Consider the following 19,023-nt stretch of genomic DNA (forward strand, 5'->3'; position numbering starts at 1 on the left):
ATAAACTTCTGAAAGGAGGATTCTTCACCTCCCTCTGAACCACTTTCAGTGTGTAGAAAATAGTTCAAGATTCACTGAATCAGAAGAAAAAAGAGCCCAAAAGATAGCATAACTCTAAACCCTGATTAATATAATTTTAATCTATACCAAAGTAGCCCTGGGTTATGGTCCCTGTCTCCAAAACTGCTCCTATATTTTATCCAATGATCAGTTCATGTAAAATACAGAAGATCATCTGGGAGTAAGGACCACAACATGGTCATGGTTTTTCTAGCAACAACTTGAAAGGAAGTAGCAGCCACATATACATTTTGGCATATGTTGGATGCACTCAGAAAATGTCTGCTAGATCAAGCCACTCATGGAACATAGACAAAGGGACACAACTTTTTAGACATCTGTGAGACTTTAAGATCAACAAATAAAGTGCCTATGTTGTTTAGACAACAGCTGCTCAGGAATCTTCAGGATCACAATTTTTGATTCAGACACTTAGAGCACGTCCAGACGTGCATAGACATTTGGTCAAGTAGTGGTGGCACACCTTGCACTTTGGCACACAGCAAGGTGGTCCAGGTGAGGTAGAGGTGGCTGGGCCGAGTACAGTGCTGGCCGCAGCAGACTTACTTGGGGTTCTGGGGACTCCCAGGGCTACAGCTGCAGCAATTCTTCTGCATGGAGCCTGGCTGGCAGCAGAGCATGGCTCCGGGCAGCCCGGGTCCAATTCTCAGCAGCACGTGCTGGCCGAGCATGTGTTGCTCCGCCTTTTTTCTTTTCTTTTTTTTGGGGGGGGGAGGAGGGGGGGAAGGGCAGGGGTAAAAAAAAACCCAAAGAAAAAAAACCCTGCTGCAGTGCATGCTCGGGCAACATACCCTTGCAGCATGGAGAACACTGGACTGTGTGGTATGTGGTGTTGCTGCATGTTTGCAGAGCCACATACCACATGACCGCGCTCATCTGGATGTTCCCTTAAGTTTTATTTAAGCCCCACCTAAGGCCCCTGAATGATTTATTGGATCTAGTTCTTAGTTCACAATAGAATTGATCTGGCTATTAAAATTCTACTTAATATGTTGGCATTGTTCCATACAGCTATCAGGAAAATAACCAGAATAGTGCAAATAATAATTGCAAATTTATTATGCTTCATTTGCCAAAAATAATCAGTATAACCTTTATCTTATCACACACAGTGATAGCAATTTTGTGGCAATTATATTATGTGTAGCTTATTTTTTGTTTAACACTATATTCAACCTATGCAGTCATCCCACTTAGGTGGTATTGATATCTTAGTTTGTTCTAATTAGACAAAAAATTCCAGAATTATGTTAGGATCAGACAGAATCATTTAGAAAGAATAAGGTCCACAAATTAAATATATAAAGCAGCAGTAATACTGAAAAAATGGTCCTGTCTTAATTGGAGGTGTTGAAGGGGAGAAATGGCCATTCAGGAATCTATTACAAAAGAAACAGAACCCCTAAATCTTTTCAAAGTCTAAAAATATTGAACAAATAGATAAAAAAAGGAAAGACCCCCCCCACCACAAACAAGGTTACTAAATTAATATGTAAAGTCTCCTTGTACATATTAAGAGAAATCAAAATTATTTGCCCTAGTTGACATTTGAATTGCTTTTGGCACTAGTCTCTTTTGTAATAAAGTAGCCTATTAACAAGGCACAAAGTAAAAGGACAGGGAGTTTTACTCCACTGAGTATATTTACAAATATTTTTCTTAATCATTCTGCCCATAGTGGGCCTACTCCTGCTCTAATGAAGTAAATAAAAGACTCCCATTGACTCTGAGTTTGGGATCAGACCAAAATTATCTTGGGGGTGGAGGGGAATATAACTCTGTTCATGATGAATCCTTCACATTTTGCATAATTTCATAAGGATTCCGTGATACTGTCTCAAGTTTCTTAAGTTTTACCCACATCCGTAAATGCTTGTGGAGCATACTGTATAGACACATTCAAATAATCTGGGAGAAATCTCCCTGGTTTGATTTCTGGGGCTAGGTACAGGCATTCAAAAAGCCTGAGGTGGATTTCTACTAATTTAAATGGGTTTCTCTAAGTGGACTAGGTTACTTTGGGAGCAAACAGAACACAAGTTTGCCTTTTGCATGGTGGGGTGGGGGTGGGGGCACACAGGATGCCTGCACCAGCCAATGCTAGTAGGTTGGGGGCGCTCTTGCATGCCTCCTATTGTGCCAGAGACTGCTGAGCACAGCCAAATACAGATGAGCAGTGGACCATCTCTGATTGGCTGCCAGACGCATACCCACAACCCCCTGCTGTCAGCCACAGGGAGGAGAGGGGTGGGCTAAGGTTTCTGTTGCGCAGACCTGGCTCTGGCTGTCAGAGAGTTGAACTAGTACAGAATCTTTCCCCAGCCCTGCATCCTGTGTCCTTCTTCCAGCCAGCTCTCAGCCTCAAACAGGTGGGGAGCAGGGGAGAGATTTTGGGCTAGTTCAGGTCTCTGGCAGCCACAAGTGGGCCTGTGCAACGGAAGTCTCAGCCCCCCTCCTCCCCTCACCCCCCACTTGCTTGCGGCTGACAGCTGGATGGACAGAGGACAGGACTTGGGGCTAGGGAGAGATTCTGTGCTAGCTCAATTCTCTGACAGCCAGATCTACGTCCATGCAACAGATGCGTCATTTCCCCTCCCTTACAACTTGCTTTCAGCTGAGAGCTGGCTGAAAGTCTGGGGAGAGATTCTGTGCTAACTCAGCTCTGTAACAGGCCAACCACATGCTGTATGCTCTGTGCAGACAGCTGCATCAGGCTGGGGTGGGGGGGAGGGAGAGCTACAAAGTAGCCTGGGATACCAGTGGACAGTGACCTAACATGAATTGGTAGGGGATGTGGTATGGAAGTTCGATAGACCAGTCTAACCTAAATTGATTAAGTCTGATACCACATCAATTCAGATTTATCTTGGACTGGGTTCCGCCACTTTTAAACCAGTTTATGTGTTCTATTACATGTATAGACAGGTTTCTGATCACTTATATCAGTTTATGTGTCATGTCTGTACCTGGACCTGGTAGAAAAAACTTACCCAGAGCTGTGTGTATAGACATTCAAATGCTAATGCCTTGAAGAGTGGACAGCTTGCAGTGATAACACTTTGCAGCCAGAGGGCCTGTGTGCACACATTTTAGCAGCTCAGGCTCCCTCAATCTGCCTGGAGATAGATGGCAGCAGTACATACAGCAGCCCTCATTGGCTGACCTGACTGCCCATGATCAGCCGGCATTTCTGTGCAGCACATTGTTGAAATTGTGTAAAGGGGATATTTTGGTCTTTGCTGCAACAGCAGAGTCCAGCAAGTAACACATACTGTCTCCTTGGGAGGTGTGGGGGGAAGTGTTGAAGGACTGTTCTCTTCTGAGACAAATACCAGCTTGTATAGCCATTCTCTCTCTTGGGACAAACTCTTCTGCGAATGGCTTAACCCTGGTTGTTGCTAAGTTCTTTTTCTCTTGTTGTAGCCATTTTTACTCGGGGAGGAAAAAGCCTAAACATGAATCCACTTGTGGTTTCTCCTGGCAGAGCAGCATGTAATTTAGTTCAAATCTATTTTGATAGAAGGTTCCTTTTTCATCTACCAATTTTGATTTGCCATATTTCATCTATGGTAAATGGGAAAAATGTAAACTTTAAAAATTGTTATTTTTTAAAAAAATTTAAACTTTAAAAATTGTTATTTTTTAAAAAGGATGAAATAGATTACAATACAAAATATATATTTTCTCTCCTCTTTTACCATCTCTCCACTGTATTTTTTTCTCAAAGTATTTATCTGGGTATGTCTTTCCAGTTGCCTGTACAGCTTTTCTTGATCAGCATTACTTATCAAAGTATGGTTAAGTTTCAGATAGAGAGTGTGTTTCCAAGTGAATGGAAACATTTTAAAACTTCAATGCTGGATTTTTTTTTTCTGTGACACAATATGGTCATGCTCACTAAGTGTGAAATAGTATTCTGTTCCAGAAACAAATTTTCTAATAGGGCCCAATCAAATTCAGCACATTGAACTAAGTTCTTTAGAAGTCAGTTCTAGTTCAAGATAAAATAGTGTTTATTTTGTTGTGGGGGGGGGAGGGGGGTATTGTAGAAAAAAAAATATTTCCTTTTTGTTTGGAACACTGATGGAGTATGATTTGGGGTCTTTGGCGTGCCAGCTGGAGGAGTTCCAGGCCACAGTCCAGAGTCTGCATGCCATCAGGGATGGTGAGCGGGAGATAGACTCCTACTGCCAGGCCCGTCTTCTCCTGGAGACAGAGGGTAGACCACGGTCACCCTCCAGGACAAGGGAGGACTAAGGGACCTCCCCTTCTGTCCAGCCAATGGGATGGACCAAGGTGGTCAAGGGCCCCAAGGCCTGCTGCACCAAGGTCCCCACACCGCTGGAGCTTTGCAACAGGTATGAACCTCTTGCCGTCCCAGCAGAGCCTGCTAAGTTGCCAGTTCCTGCAGTCAACATAGGCTCAACTGTAGCTACTGCCCCCACTCTCCCTAAGACAAAACACAAAGTGTGTGTCATGAGAGACTCCAACCTGAGGGGGACTGAGGGGGCAATTCGCCACCCTGACCCCTTAGCCTGGGAAGTCTGCTGCTTCCTGGGAGCCCTTATCTGAAACATTGCAGAGAAGATCCCTGAGCTCCTCCAGCCCACTGACCACTACCCTATGCTCCTTATCCATGTGGGCATGAATGACACAGCTCAGACCAATCCCAGCCAGGCCATGAAGCACTACAGGGATTTGGGAGCAGGGCTTAAGAGTTTGGGGGCATAGATGGTGTTTTAATCAATCCACCCAGTTTTGTGCTATGGGCTGAGGAGGGAGTGGAGGATCAAAGTAGCATACCAGAGACTGCAGCACTGGTGTCATTGGGAAGGCTTTGGCTTCCATGACCACAGTCCACTCTTTGGTGAGAGAGGCAGTGAGCTGCTGGGAAGGGATGGCCTCTACCTCTCTCTGCTGGGGAGGAGGCTTTTCTCAACCAGACTGGCTGACCTGCTCCACTGGGTTTTAAACTAAGCCCACTGGGGGATGGGGAGACTACCACTACTGCTGGCATGCTGAGCAACCCTTCCAAAGCCAGCAGGCCAAGGCACTTAAGGGAGCCCACTCCTGCCCCAGCCCTGAATTGAGCTGTAGGCAAGGCAAGGGCCCCAAAGAGGCACTTGTGTGCCTGTACACAAATGCCAGGAGCTTGGAGAATAAACAGGAAGAACTTGTCCTCCTACTTAACACAAATAACTATGATGTCATAGGGATAACGGAGACCTGGCGGGCCTCCACCTATGACTGGACTACAGGTATAGATGGCTATACCCTGTACAGGAGGTATCAAGTGGACAAAAGGGGCAGGGGTGTAGCTCTCTATGTCAAGGAAAGCTACTCATCCCTGGAAGCTGACATTGGCACCCAGGGTGGATGGCTGGAGACCCTTTGGGTCAAAATCTGTGGGGAACACAGCACAGGGGACACAATGGTGGGAGTCTACTACAGACCTCTTTCCCCAGAATCAAGAGCTTGACCAGGAGTTCACCAGGGAATTGGCTGAGGCTGTGCACTCCCAGTGCATGGTTATCATGGGAGACTTCAACTATCCAGACATCTCATGGGAAGAGCACTTGGCCAAATCCAAGCAGTTGCAAAGCTTTCTCTCATGCATGGATGAGCTCTATCTGATGCAGGAGGTCTATGGGCCAATGAGAAGTAAAGCACTGGGGATGACCTAATCAGTGACCTAATGATCGAAGGGAAGCTGGGTGAAAGTGACCATGAGCTAATCACCTTCACCATCTGCCATAAAGCTGGCAAATCAGTCAGCAATACAGAAGTCCTCGACTTCAGGAAAGCTGACTTTCACAAGCTCAGGAGGCTTGTCAATGAGGCCCTAAAGGGCCACAACTCAAAGGGGAGGGGAGTTCAGGACTGGTTGTTCCTCAAAGGAGCAATCCTGGATGCACAAGCAAAGTCTATTCCATCTCGGAAGAAAGGCAGAAAAAGGGCACAGCATTCCCCTTGGCTCTCCAGGGAACTATTGGGCCTCCTGTGTCTAAAAAGACAGACCTACAAAGGATGGAGGACTGGATCCACCTCCAAGGAGGAATATTCTGCACTGGTCCAGACCTGCAGGAGCGAACCAGGAAAGCCAAGGCTGCAATGGAACTCCAAGTAGCTACAAGTATCAAGGACAATAAAAAGTCTTTTTTTTAGATATGTGGGGAGCTGGAGGAAAAATAAGGGCAACATTGAACCCCTGCTAACCCAGACGGGACAATTGACAACCGCCCAGGAAAAAGCCAACTTGCTAAATGGGTACTTAGCATCGTTCTTTCACCAATCCCATAGGATGCCCCTGCCCATTACCCTCGTGAAGAAACACCCTGAGAGGCTGGATAACTTCAAGTCAGCCGGCCCTGACAATTTACACCCCAGGGTCCTCAAGGAGCTGGCAAGCATCATAGCTCAGCCCCTGGCATGGATCTTTGAGAACTCCTGGTGCCCTGGTGAAGTGTCCGAAGATTGGAAGAAGGCCAATATGGTGTCTATCTTCAAGAAAGAGGGGAAAGTGGATCCGGCAAACTACAGGCCCATCATCCTGACCTCTATCCCAGGGAAGGTCTTAGAAAAGATTATTAAAGAGGCCATTCTTAACAGACTGGCTGATGGCAACATCCTGAGGGATAGCCAGCATGGGTTTGTTGCAGGTAGGTCTTGCTTGACCAATCTTATGTCCTTTTATGACCAGGTGACCCAACACCTGGACCAGGAAGAAGAGCTTGATGTCATATATCTGGACTTTAAAAAAGCCTTTGATCTGGTATGCCATGATCACCTCTTGGCAAACCTGGCTAACTACAGCCTCGGCCTCACCATGATCGGCTGGCTGGGGAATTGGCTCCGTTGTAGGACCCAGAGGGTGGTGGTTGAAGGAAGTCAATTGTCGTGATATGCTGTGACCAGTGGGGTCCCTCAAGGCTCTGTCCTTGGGCCTACACTATTCAACATCTTCATTAATGATGTAAACATTGGTGTCAGAAGTGGACTGGCCAAGTTCACCAATGACACCAAATTCTAGGGTAAAGAGGGTGATCCAGGCTGACCTTGACAGGCTCAGGAAATGGATGGATGAGAACCTGATGATGTTTAACACTGAAAAATGCAAGGTTCTCCACCTTGGTAGGAAAAACCTGCAGCATCCTTATAGGCTTGGCAGTTCTATGCTGGCTAGCACTATAGATGAAAGGGACTTGGGGGTCATGATTGACCACAAGATGAACATGAGCCTTCAATCTGATGCTGCAGCTAGTAAAGCAAGCAAAATGCTGGCTTGCATCCATAGATGCTTCTCAAGCAAATCCCAGGACAACATTCTCCCATTGTACTTGGCCTTGGTGAGGCCGCAGCTGGAGTACTGAGTCCAGTTTTGGGCTCCACAATTCCAAAAGGATGTGGAGAAGTTTGAGAGAGTGCAGAGGAGAGCCACATGTATGATCAGAGGTCAGGAAAACAGACCTTATGAAGAGAGGCTGAGAGCCATGGGACTCTTCAGCCTGGAAAAGTGCAGGCTCAGGGGTGATCTGGTGGCCACCCATATGTTTTTCAGGTGTGCTCACAATGATCTGGGGGAATATCTGTTCACCAGAGTGTCCCAAGGAATGACAAGGTCAAATGGTCACAAACTCCTCTAGGACCTTGCTGTGCATCCACAGATGCATCACAAGCAGGGCCAAGGAGGTGATCCTCCCTGCAACACTGCTCTGGCTGCAGTTGGAGTACTGCATCCAGTTCTGGGTGCCGCACTTCACGAGGGATGTGGACAGCATTGAGAGGGTCCAAAGGAGGGCCATTCACATGATCCAGGGACAGCAGACCCTACGAGGAGAGGTTATGGGATCTTAACCTGTTCAGTCTTCACAAGAGAAGGCTGAGAGGGGACATAGTGGCCATCTATAAACTTACTAGCAGGGACCAGCGTGGAATGGGAGAGACCTTGTTCCCCCGAGCGCCTCCCAGAGTAACAAGGAATAACGGTCATAAGTTGTTAGAGAGTAGGTTCTGACTAGACATTAGGAGGTACTACTTCACAGTCAGGGCGGCTAGGATCTGGAACCAACTTCCAAGGAAAGTGGTGCTGGCTCCTACCCTGAGGGTCTTTAAGAAGTGGCTTGATGCCTACCTGGCTGGGGTCATTTGAACTCAGTTTTCTTCCTGCCCAGGGCAGGGGGTTGGACTAGAAGATCTGCAAGGTCCTTTCTGACGTTACATCTATGAATCTATGAATCTATGACCATTTCAGGCTGAACATAAGGAAGAACTTCTTTACTGTCCGAGCCCCCAAGGATTGGAATAGACTGCCACTGGAAGTGGTTCAAGCACCTACTTTGAATGCCTTCAAGAGAAATTTGGATGTTTATCTTGCTGGGATCCTATGATCCCTGCTGACTTCCTGCCCCTGGGGCAGGGGGCTGGACTCAATGATCTTCCGAGGTCCCTTCCAGCCCTAATGTCTATGAATCTATGAATTATAGGATCTGCTGTGTGGAACACATTATTTTGTCTGAAATCTGACTGAACAAACATGAAAAAGGTTACAAAAACTTTGGGTACATATAAGCTCTCATTTTTTCTGCCTTGTTCCTTTTTGCAACTTATTATCTAACTTACAATGTTTCACAAACCTCAAACAAAGAAGAAGCAATTCTGGCTTAAGGTGTCACTTGTAGCATTTTTCTCTCTCTCTCTCTCTTTCTCACCCCCTTCCCTTGTCACGCGCACACACACACACACACACACACACACACACACACACACACACTTATAATCACATTGTTTCATCTGCTTTTATAGTGAGAATGTGACTGTGAAAGTTGTGATGACAATATCTGTAATGCTTTCCTCCCAATAGGCTGCTACACATCTGCTTTAGCAATGGTATTCAACCTTGAAAAAGCCACTCTCTTCATCAACCAGTGGAGGCAAACCTGAGCACAAAATAAACATGACGTGACAGTCAAATATGGCACTGTAATGTTTACACTGCACATTATTATATGAGGACAAGTGAATGTCACCACATATGGCATTGTGGAATTGTGACAAAATCATCACAATGAAATACTAGGACTTTGCATGTTGTTGCTCACTAATGACATTTCAGACTCCACCACTTCTCTCTCCTTCCTCCCCTTCACTCCTGGGTGATGAATTGCAGGCATCTCTCTCCCCTTGTCCTCTTCTCTGGCTTTTTTGAAAGGTAGGCATATTCCTATTGGTTCCTCCGCCCCTTTGCTCAGGGCTGGAAATGCTTCTCTAGCTTAGAGCTTCATTTGCAGCCTTATGCACCTGAGATAGTATAAAGAGAATTGCTGTCCTACACACATCTTTTGTTTCCCCTGAGACCAGGTATAGAACAAGGTGAACCAGGTAGACCTATGGACTCTACAACAGCAGCATAAAGACTATTAAAAAGCTTGTGAAGTTCTAGAGCTGCAGACTTCACTTCTGCTTCTGGTGAATGGACATTTATCGCGTTATATGTTAACAGCTTCAGTGGTAGCAGGAATGAAGGAAGGTTGAGCAAGGAGTTATGATGATATGATCTGAAAAAGATGTTGAAATACATTAACCTTAGGTAACAATAGATGCCAGGATATGAAGTATGTGAATACACTGGAGTTTTACTAGTTGTTATGCTTTCTCTTCCAATCCCCACACTTTCATTATTAACAACCTATATTATACCCATGTCTAGTGACGTAGTGGTTGGCAGTGCCATAGCAAGAGAGGGGGTGGAGAGCGGGGCAACTGCCCTGGGTGCTGAAGTGAAGGGGTGCCAACAGGCACGGCCCAGCCAAGGCAGGACACAGGACGGAGCTGAGAGAAGCTCATTTTGGGGGATGTGGGGATGGAGGAGGACGGCTCACACTGCTGTGTGCACTCCTGGGCAAGCATGGGGGAGTGGGGGGTGCCCCCAGATCTGTGTGTGGGGTGATGGCAGGCTGCCACTGAGGATTTTGCCTTAGGCACCAAACTTCATTGCCAAGGCACTGGTGGTTGGAACCTCGTTGCACTAGGCACTGCACAGACACATTGTGAGAGACAGTCCTGGCATCAGGGAAGTTGCAACCTAAATGGCTAAGATAACAAAGAAAAGAAGGGAAGTATTATTTCTCTGCAAGTATTGAGTCTGGCTAGTGGGCTAAAAAAATCAACTGATGCATTTTAAAATGAAGTTATTTCATTAACTAAATAGCATTACTGAACCAATGTAGATCACCAAGAGCAGCCTCAGGCTTGGATGCCAGTGTTTAAGGAAATCATGTGTGTGGAGAGGAGCAGCGACCAAACTTAAGGTATTATTTTTCCATTTCAGGTAATCGCATGGTTTTCCTTTCCACAGGAATATGTTTAATTTTACCACATATCTATTCAGATATACTTCAGACCTTCTAATTGATACGTGGCATGACAAAATGTTAATTATTTATTTCCCTCTTATAACTGTGTACTTTCTTTCAGTCTGTATTTGTTCATCTGTTACCTCTCCAGATACATCTTGCCAATTGTATCTCTGATCTTGTTTTCAAGCATCAGTAACTTCCATCTCATTGTATGACATTAATACAACTTAGTATGGCTTCCATTTTAAAAAAAAAATATTCTTCAGTACCTAGCCCTTCCTCCTGAATGAGAAAGGTGACCATCAGCAAGGCTGTATAATTTACAGAATGGATAGGAATCATTTCAGGACTTTTTTTTCTCTGTCAGGGTTGTTGCATTTATGCCAGAACAGTAATACATCAAAGCTTTATCTTTTCCACATGACTGCATCTGTTTTATTTTATATATATATATATATATATATATATATATATATATATATTCATATCCATATCTGTGTGCAAAGCTACTTTGAGACTTTTTCAGAAAGATTGTTTCTGGCAATATAGGTAAGACTTTCAGTTTTAACATTGGCAGAATTGCTTTTTTTTTTTCTCTAGCCTGAAAGGCCATTCAAATAGAGATCTTTTGCTTACCCGGTAAGTATGTAAAGTGCATACATTGACATTCAGTGATATGGCGGATAGTAATTCACAATATATAGTTAATACTGTATCATATGAATGGTTTTTAAGGCTTGATATGATATCCTCTTGCACCAGTTTTATGTCTGTGTATTTTCATGGGTCTCAATGGAGTTAGACTGACATAACACTATAATAATGAAACAGAGATTTAGGTCCTTAGGCTTAGATACATAGACTGACTTACTTTTAGGCACCTGGTTCCACATGGAGAATCCAGAGACAAGTTTCTTATAAAATGTTCAGAGAGAATTAGGCATTTCACAAGGGGATTCTTAACATCCAGGATGCTGAACTGGGAGCTCTTTAAGTTATCAAAAAAAAAAAAAATGCTGAATAGAGGCATGTATATTAAATCTTGTACTTTTCCAAGGCTTAAGTGGCTATTTCTGGGCTACAGGAAATTCTGCTTTTGTAAAACTGATTCACAGCCTGGTAATACAATTGTATAAAAAAGAGACACCTCTTTCTCCAGTCTTTTTAAAAGAAAACCATTATGGGTTTTTTTGTGGTGTTGAAAGGAATGATGAAGATACAAGGGGCAGATCCAGGGGGAGTACAATGATGTGGCCACACCTCCATTCAACTGTGGCTCCAGTTCCCCACAGCAGCAGTCACCTGGATCCACTGTGAAGTCACAAATGTGGCTGGAGCCCTGGGTTGGCAAAGGATGCCTAGGGGGCACAAAGCAGGGAGCAGGCAGTGAAGAGGAGGATCTGCTCACCACTAATGCTGTTTCAGCTGAATCTGGCATCCCACGAAGCTGCTCACCACAGCTCCCAACTAAAGTGTGGCAGCAGTGGTTCTGGGGCTTCCCAAATACCAGGTCAGCTGGGGATAGGGAGGCAGCTGTACCTTTTTCAAAGACTCAAAAAAGTCTCTTGAAGGTGAGGGGAAGAAGGGTGTCTACAGCTGCTCCTGTGACACCACACTTATCTCCTGCACTCTAAAGCAAGTTAGACCAGCACTTGGCTAAGGTGGTTTAGTAGGGGATGATTCTGTCATGAGCAGGGGGTTGGATTAAATGACTTTATGGCTAGGGACAGAAGTTACACATAAACCAGTTTAAGTGATCAGAAACTGGTTGAAACCTGTAACAGAACAGAAGCTCAGTGCACAGAAACCAGTTTGAAAATGGCTGACACTGGTTTAAGATCAATCTGGTTGAGCATAGTATCAGACTTAACTGATTTAGGTCAAACTGGTTTATGAAACTTCTCTCCCAAACCCCTTCCTAGTTCAAGATATATCAGAGTCCCCCAGCAACCCAGCCTGCTTTGCAGCCCTGGGCTGGGCTATTCTGTCTGCTTCAGAGTGCAAGGCTGGCCCCGCCCCTCTGCTCCCTAGCTGGAGCCGTGATGGCTGGCTAACAACAGGCAGGGAATGGGGAAGCAAGCCTGGCTGGGGATGCAGCCCAGTCTATAGGGGGGCTACTCAGGCTGACTGGGTGCAATAGCAAGGGACTTGGGGCTCCACCTCCCCTACACCCCGTTCACTTGCCAACCAAAATACCATTGCAGCACCAACCCATGTTGGGTGTGGCTTAATTATAACTTAGCATGCAATAGCCCTACTGGGCTTTGGGCAATTCTTCCCCTTCCTTGAGTCAGTGTCCAGTATGATGGGCAAGAGTCGGTCCACTTCTGTCATTCTTTAAAAAGGGAAATGATTATTGCTACCAGCCCTTTCTGACAGATTCTGCTGGGTCATGCCAGGCAAAATTCCCTCCAGGATAACCTTAACTCTGCTTGTTATAACTCTTCAAAATAAAGAAAATTGAAACCCAAAACTCCCTGGTGCCTAGCAAGGCGACACTCAGGGTTGTGGACTCGTGTGTCCAAAGTCCAGCAGTGACTTCATTCCAGTGGTGGTTCCCACCAATCACCCTCAGGGGCTTGATTGTTGACTCTCCAACAGGGAGACTCCTTGCTTCCCCTGATTGCTGGTTATGTTGGCTCCTCTGGCATTGTGCCTGCCTATGCAGACTGCCCCAACATCATGCCTGCCTATGCAGGTTTTGATGGTATTGTGCCTGCCTGTGCAGGCTTCCTCAGAGATGGCAGAGGCAATCCCTGTGGCTGGTGCTGCCTCTCCTACCATGCCTGCATCCAGGGCTTGCCAGTGCCCCAGACACCTTTTTATAACATCAGCAGAGGTGCGCTCTCTCACACACAGGGGGAGCATGCTTTTAAAATGTGCAGGAGATGCCACGTGCATCTCAGCGTTCCTGGCCCATGCAGCTGAAAGGGAGGTGAGTAGCCCCTCAGCCCATGCTGGGCTGAGCTCCCCCTTTGTTTGGGGCCTGTCAGGGTGGGAAACCCCTTGCTCCCAGAACTTCTGGAAGTTGAGTCACTCAGCACAGCGACAGTCTGGTGAGAGTTAGATGTGAATGATGGCACCTAAAGACTTTTAATGATTGATGAGAGTTAGGATATATATGCTGTAACATGAAGTTGTTTTGAGTAGTGTATAAAATGGGACCTGGGAGTTGAGTTTCATATCACTGGCAGCTCAGGCATAGGGTGTGGATTTATTATAGAATAAACTCGCTCTGTGGGTTACACACAGATGTATCATCCGCCTCAGGAAATGCCCCTGCCCTTTCTGAAAGTCCTGAGCTTTTGCTTGACAGCATAAATATTCTACCTTTAACTAGTAGATATTGTCACATATCACAACTAGAGACACTTTCAGCTAAGTTCTCCATTTATTCTTCCATTCATTAATAGTACCATGGTAAAGAAATAAGGAAAATGCTTTTTTCATCAGAAAAATGTAATTCAAACTCACAGGTATGATAAGTAAATGTGATACAAATGAAACATCTTAAATGTACAAGTGACAGATGTTGACATTTCAAATAAATTTCAACAAACATATAAATAAATAGTTAGGCAGCAGGGTAAAACATTTCCAACATTACTGTACTTTTTTCTGTATATGGCCCTCTCACTAGTAGGTGTTGTACGGCTTTGGGGACCTCTTTGTCAGCGCCCTGCCCCCCAGCGACGTCAGGGTGAAACTCTATTCCTAGATAGTCTGGGCACTGCTCCTTTTCTCTCCTGCCATGTCTCCGGTGTTGTTGTTGGGGAGGCAGTTCCCTGCTGGGGGACCCGGAGGGGTCTCGACCCTGTGGGTGTCTTCGTGGCACTACAAACCTCCCTTTTACCCCACCCTTACCATGTCCTCAGCCTGGGAAGATGCTGCTACCTGCAGGTCTTCCCACACTGCCCGCCTTGATAGGGTTGGGTCTTCCTGGCCGTCAATCTTTAGGGGTCCATCCCTTGTCTCTGGGCTGGCTTACCCTCTCCTGAGAAACTAAACCTGCCCCATCCAGAGTCAAACTGTAACTGAAAAACTCAAGTGAAAATGACCAGCTTCTGCCGGTGGGCTCCTAAGATTCCCTCTCTCTGGGCCCTCAGTTCCTTGGGGAAGACTTGTATGTCCCCTTTATTTTACTATCTGCGTGTACCAGCAACTTCCCTGTGTCCAGCTCTTCTGGCATCACTTCCCTGGAGACCAGCTGACCTGTGGTCCCATCACTCTGGTCCCTGCAGCCAGCACCTTCTACTTCCCCTTCCTGGGGGCTCATGATTCCCTGTGCTCTGCCTGCTGTAAGGCTGTCTGGAGATGCCTGTGAGCCTGAGGAGCCATCACCAGCCCCAGTGTCTGAGCTCCTGGTTGGAGCCCCTCTGCTTCCGGGTGGTATCCCTTGAGTCTGCTGCCTCTCAGTGGAGCTCCCTTGCCCCCATTGGCCCCCGGGGCTGCCCTCTGCCTCACCTGTGTGGGTCCTCCAGCAGATGCCCGGCTCCTTCTCATGGCGGCTGGGGCTGGAGCCTCCCAGCTCCACAGCCGGAGTCTCCCAGCTGACGTTCTGCTCCTCCCCCCATGGCGCCAGCTCAGCTGGATTCCCAGCTGCCTTTTGAGCAGCCTGCACAGCTCAGGATCTAAGCCGCCAGCTCTTGCTGATATGCAAGCTCAAGTAGCTGCAAAACTGCTGAGCCTGCTTTTGTGTTGGCATTGGCATTTGGGTCTCTCTCCAGCTGCTGCCTGTACGTTCCTGGGGTAAGTATCAGGGTGTGCTGAGCAGGCCATGCTGGGGGGGGACTCCTGCCTCCCCTCTCACAGACCCCCTCTACACGTTATGGGTATTGCACAATTAACTGGTTAATTGCACAATGATCTTGAGATCAGCTACAGGTGCAAATTACATATCATACAGTTAAAAGTTCCAATTAGCTATGAAGTTAGATCTTGAAAATGTGTACTAACTTTATAGCTGGTTTCTATCAAGCTTTAATTTGCAAGTATAGTAGGGTCTCCTCTCTGGCTGGGAGTCCCATCAGTTGAAAAAGCTCTCAGCTTCAGAAGTGAACCATGTCCAGCTGGGGCTGGAAGTCCCACAACAGATGGGACTCTCAGCCCCAGCAAGTGCCAACTCTGGGTCATGATAGCACCCTGCAAAGATCTTCCATCCTGGAAGGGATGTGGCACCCCAAGGGCTGTGAGATGTAGTTGCTGTAGTTTCCCAGCCATGTGGGTTTCACACACCCCTAGGACCACGGGATCATAGCAGCTGCAACTCCAAGTCCCACAAGTGCATTGGGTGTCCCTCAGCTAAGGAGGGCTTCCAGCCATGGGAGCTTGCTTCTTGCAGGTACAGGGAAGCCCAGGTTCAGGCTCCCTCTGCATCAGCAATAAGGCATGATGGGATCCAATGCATGATTCCACAATCATGCCTCCTACCATGCATGTGTAGCATGGCAGGAGATGTGCTTCTGTGGATTGCACATTAGATCCCATCTGGCCTTTCCCTGCATGTGTAGAGAGCCTCTATAGTTCATATAAGGAACTAATTCCATAGATAGATTTTGCTGACAAAAGTAGAAGCTGTGTCCTATAGACCTCTAGCCTGGAAAAAAAAAAAACAAAGTACAGTGCAAGAATGTACAAGAGGTCCATAAAAATCATATTGCCATTACTCAAGTTCTGCCGTTTATGTTTAATATTAATTAACAGCTTGGTAGGCAATGAAAATAAATATGGTCTATTTTATGGGGTATTTTAAGTTTTACTACTGAAGAAGCTATTTCCTCAAATATTGTGTATTTACTTCACTAGTGTCTTTTTTACAAGTTTAAGATCTGATCCTTTCCCAAGTCTAGATCTAGAAACTTGATTTTACATGTCATAAACCTACCAGTTGTAGTTAATAATTCTCAACATTGTCTCTAAAACCTTTATTATTAAATAAATGTTAAAAATCAGTGTTTTCACTCTGCTATATCCATAGCTTTGTACAGGGGAGGAAAGAAGGAAGGAAAGTAATGGAGTATAAAAAATACTATAAAAAGAAAGATTTTTAGAATCCTGAAAGTTTGAAAGGTTTTATATCTATAATATTTTAGCATTTTAACTAATGAATCCTTATCTTCTGAAAGGGAAACCTATAATAAAAAAAACCTGAAGGCCACCTAACTTAGTAAAATGTTCTAATAATAATTAACAAAACTAGAATGGTGCATTATTAGTTTATCATAGGGTGCATCTACACATGCATTTAAGCACAACTAAAATTAATGTTCATTAAGCAATTTTTGGCAGGTGTCTACATGTGCAGAGACTTGGCACTGAAGTTAGTGCACTTGGCACTAAAGTTTGAGTCAAGTCCCTGCGGCCCTGCCATGTACTTCTAGTGACTGGGCAGACCCGGCACTAAAGTTAGTTCTGGGTCACATCTACAAGTACATTAATACACCTTAACTGATCACGCCTAATTTTGATACCTTCATTTTCAGGTATCAAATTTTGGTGCAGTTATCCTAATTTTACCATTTGTAATGCGCATTAAGGGAGCCCACATGTAGACGCACACCTATAATGCACATTAAATGTGGCTAATGTGCATTAACACATCTTGTGTAGATGTGCCATGAAGGATTTTCCTGGTACACCAACATGGGATTAGAATCACCAAATGAAACCAATTCTACCAGAAGAGCTTGTTATCAAGAATGAACAGTCTATAGGACTTTGTTAATAATATATATATGTGTGTTTTTTTAACTTTTTAAGACATGCAAAAATGGCTTGCCCTAAACTGTTATGAAACAGTATGTCCTCAGGACACATCCAGATCAGGCCGCATGTGCCTCTTGCACTTCTCAAATCCCTTTGAGATGCTGCAAGAGGCACGTGCAGGAATGAGAAAAAGTTCCTTGCACTGCAAATGTGCAGTGTGGGGGCAAAATTAGACTCCTGGGTATCCAGGGGTCAAGAAAACTTAAAAAAAAAAAAAAAAAGCTAGGTAGGGACCATGCCATGCCATGATTCAACCAGAGCTTGGGACCATGCCCTGAGGCAACCAGAGGCTGGGTCCTCCAGAGATGTTCTTGCTGTCAGAACATCTCTATGGTTACCCCTCCCCCTGGTGCTGAAGCATGCTGCCTGCCCCTGCAGGGCAGGCTTCAGGGAGATAGACCCTAGCTCCACTGCCAATAAGTAAGGGGTCAGGGGGCTGGAGGAGGGGGAAGGCGACCATGGAGGGGAACCCTGCCTGCTCCTCCAGTCCCCCCCCAAATCCCTGCCCCACCCCAGCCCCATCCCCTGCCTGCCCCCTGAGACCCCAATCACTTCCCCATCTAGCTCCATGACTCCCAACCCCCTGAGCCCTTTCCTGCCTGGCCCCATTCCCTGCCTGCCCTCTAAGCTCCCCCCAATCCTTGCCCTACCTGGCCTGATCCCCACCAACCCCCTGAGCTCCCCAATCCTTTCCCCACCTGGCCCCATCCCCTGCCTGCCCCGAGCCCCCCAATCCCTTCCCTGCCCAGCCCCATTCCCTCCATCCCTCTGAGCTACCCTGATCCCTGCCCCCCCTCCCAGCATCTGGGGGGAAAAAAACAAACAACCCCCCCGGCACTTACTGGCAGTTTGAGCTGCCATCAGAGTCACTGCCCCTGCCCTGCACAGCATGGGGCAGGGTGACAGCCCCAGCAGCTCCAGCCCAGGCCCTGCTGCCCCCCACTGTCCTGTGCTGCCCCGGGGGGGGGGCTCTTCCAGGAGGGCCCTGGAGCCCTCACTTCCCCTGCTTAGTAAGTATAGGGTTTTTTTTTTTCCTTTAAGTGCCAGAGGCTGGGGTTTTGGGGGCTGCAAGTGGGGGCTGGGGCTGCATGTGGGGGCTGGGGCTGGGTGGGGCAGCCATTGGGGGGGTCTAGGGGAGCAGGGGAGTGGGGCTGGATGGGGCAGCCATCCGGGGGGCTGCAGGATCTGGTGGGGGATGGGGCCTGGTGGGTTAGCAGTCCAGGGGTGTGGGGGAGCAAGTGGAGTTGGGGCACATGGGTCCTGCAGGGGAAGTAGCCCCTGTGGGGGACTGTTTCCCCTGAGGGGAGGCTGTAGTCTCTGTGGGGGGTCTGTAGCCCCTGTGGAGGGGCGTGGCCCCTGAGAGGGGTGTAGCCCCTGTTAGGGAGGGCTATAGCCCCTTGGAGGGGGGGCTGTAACCCCTTTGGGGGTCAGCAAAACATATACTCATGAATTCATGAAACATGTGTTTAGAATTCACATAATTATTATGATAAAGACACCGGTAGTCTTCCAAACTGCTTTAACACTGTAGATATATTAATAAAACATTGCCCAACTGATCACTCTTTCTCTGTCTCTCATTCTTGTGGTCTTTTGTTTTAATTGTGGAGGAACATGTATTTTGGCGTATTTTACAGAGTGACTGGGGATTTTTTTATCAGGGATTTTTCAGTTTTTCAACAGGGAACACTGAAATTCCTGCTAGGGAGGCCAGTGGCAGGACCCTGGCTGCTCAGAGCTTGCACCTGTGGCTAACCTCCTGGCCAGTTGGAGCCAGGAGGACATGTTTTGACAGTTCAAAGCAGACCACCACACCTGGAAC

The sequence above is a fragment of the Alligator mississippiensis genome, chromosome 3 (genome assembly GCF_030867095.1).
Source record: "Alligator mississippiensis isolate rAllMis1 chromosome 3, rAllMis1, whole genome shotgun sequence".
NCBI classification, from domain to species: domain Eukaryota; kingdom Metazoa; phylum Chordata; order Crocodylia; family Alligatoridae; genus Alligator; species Alligator mississippiensis.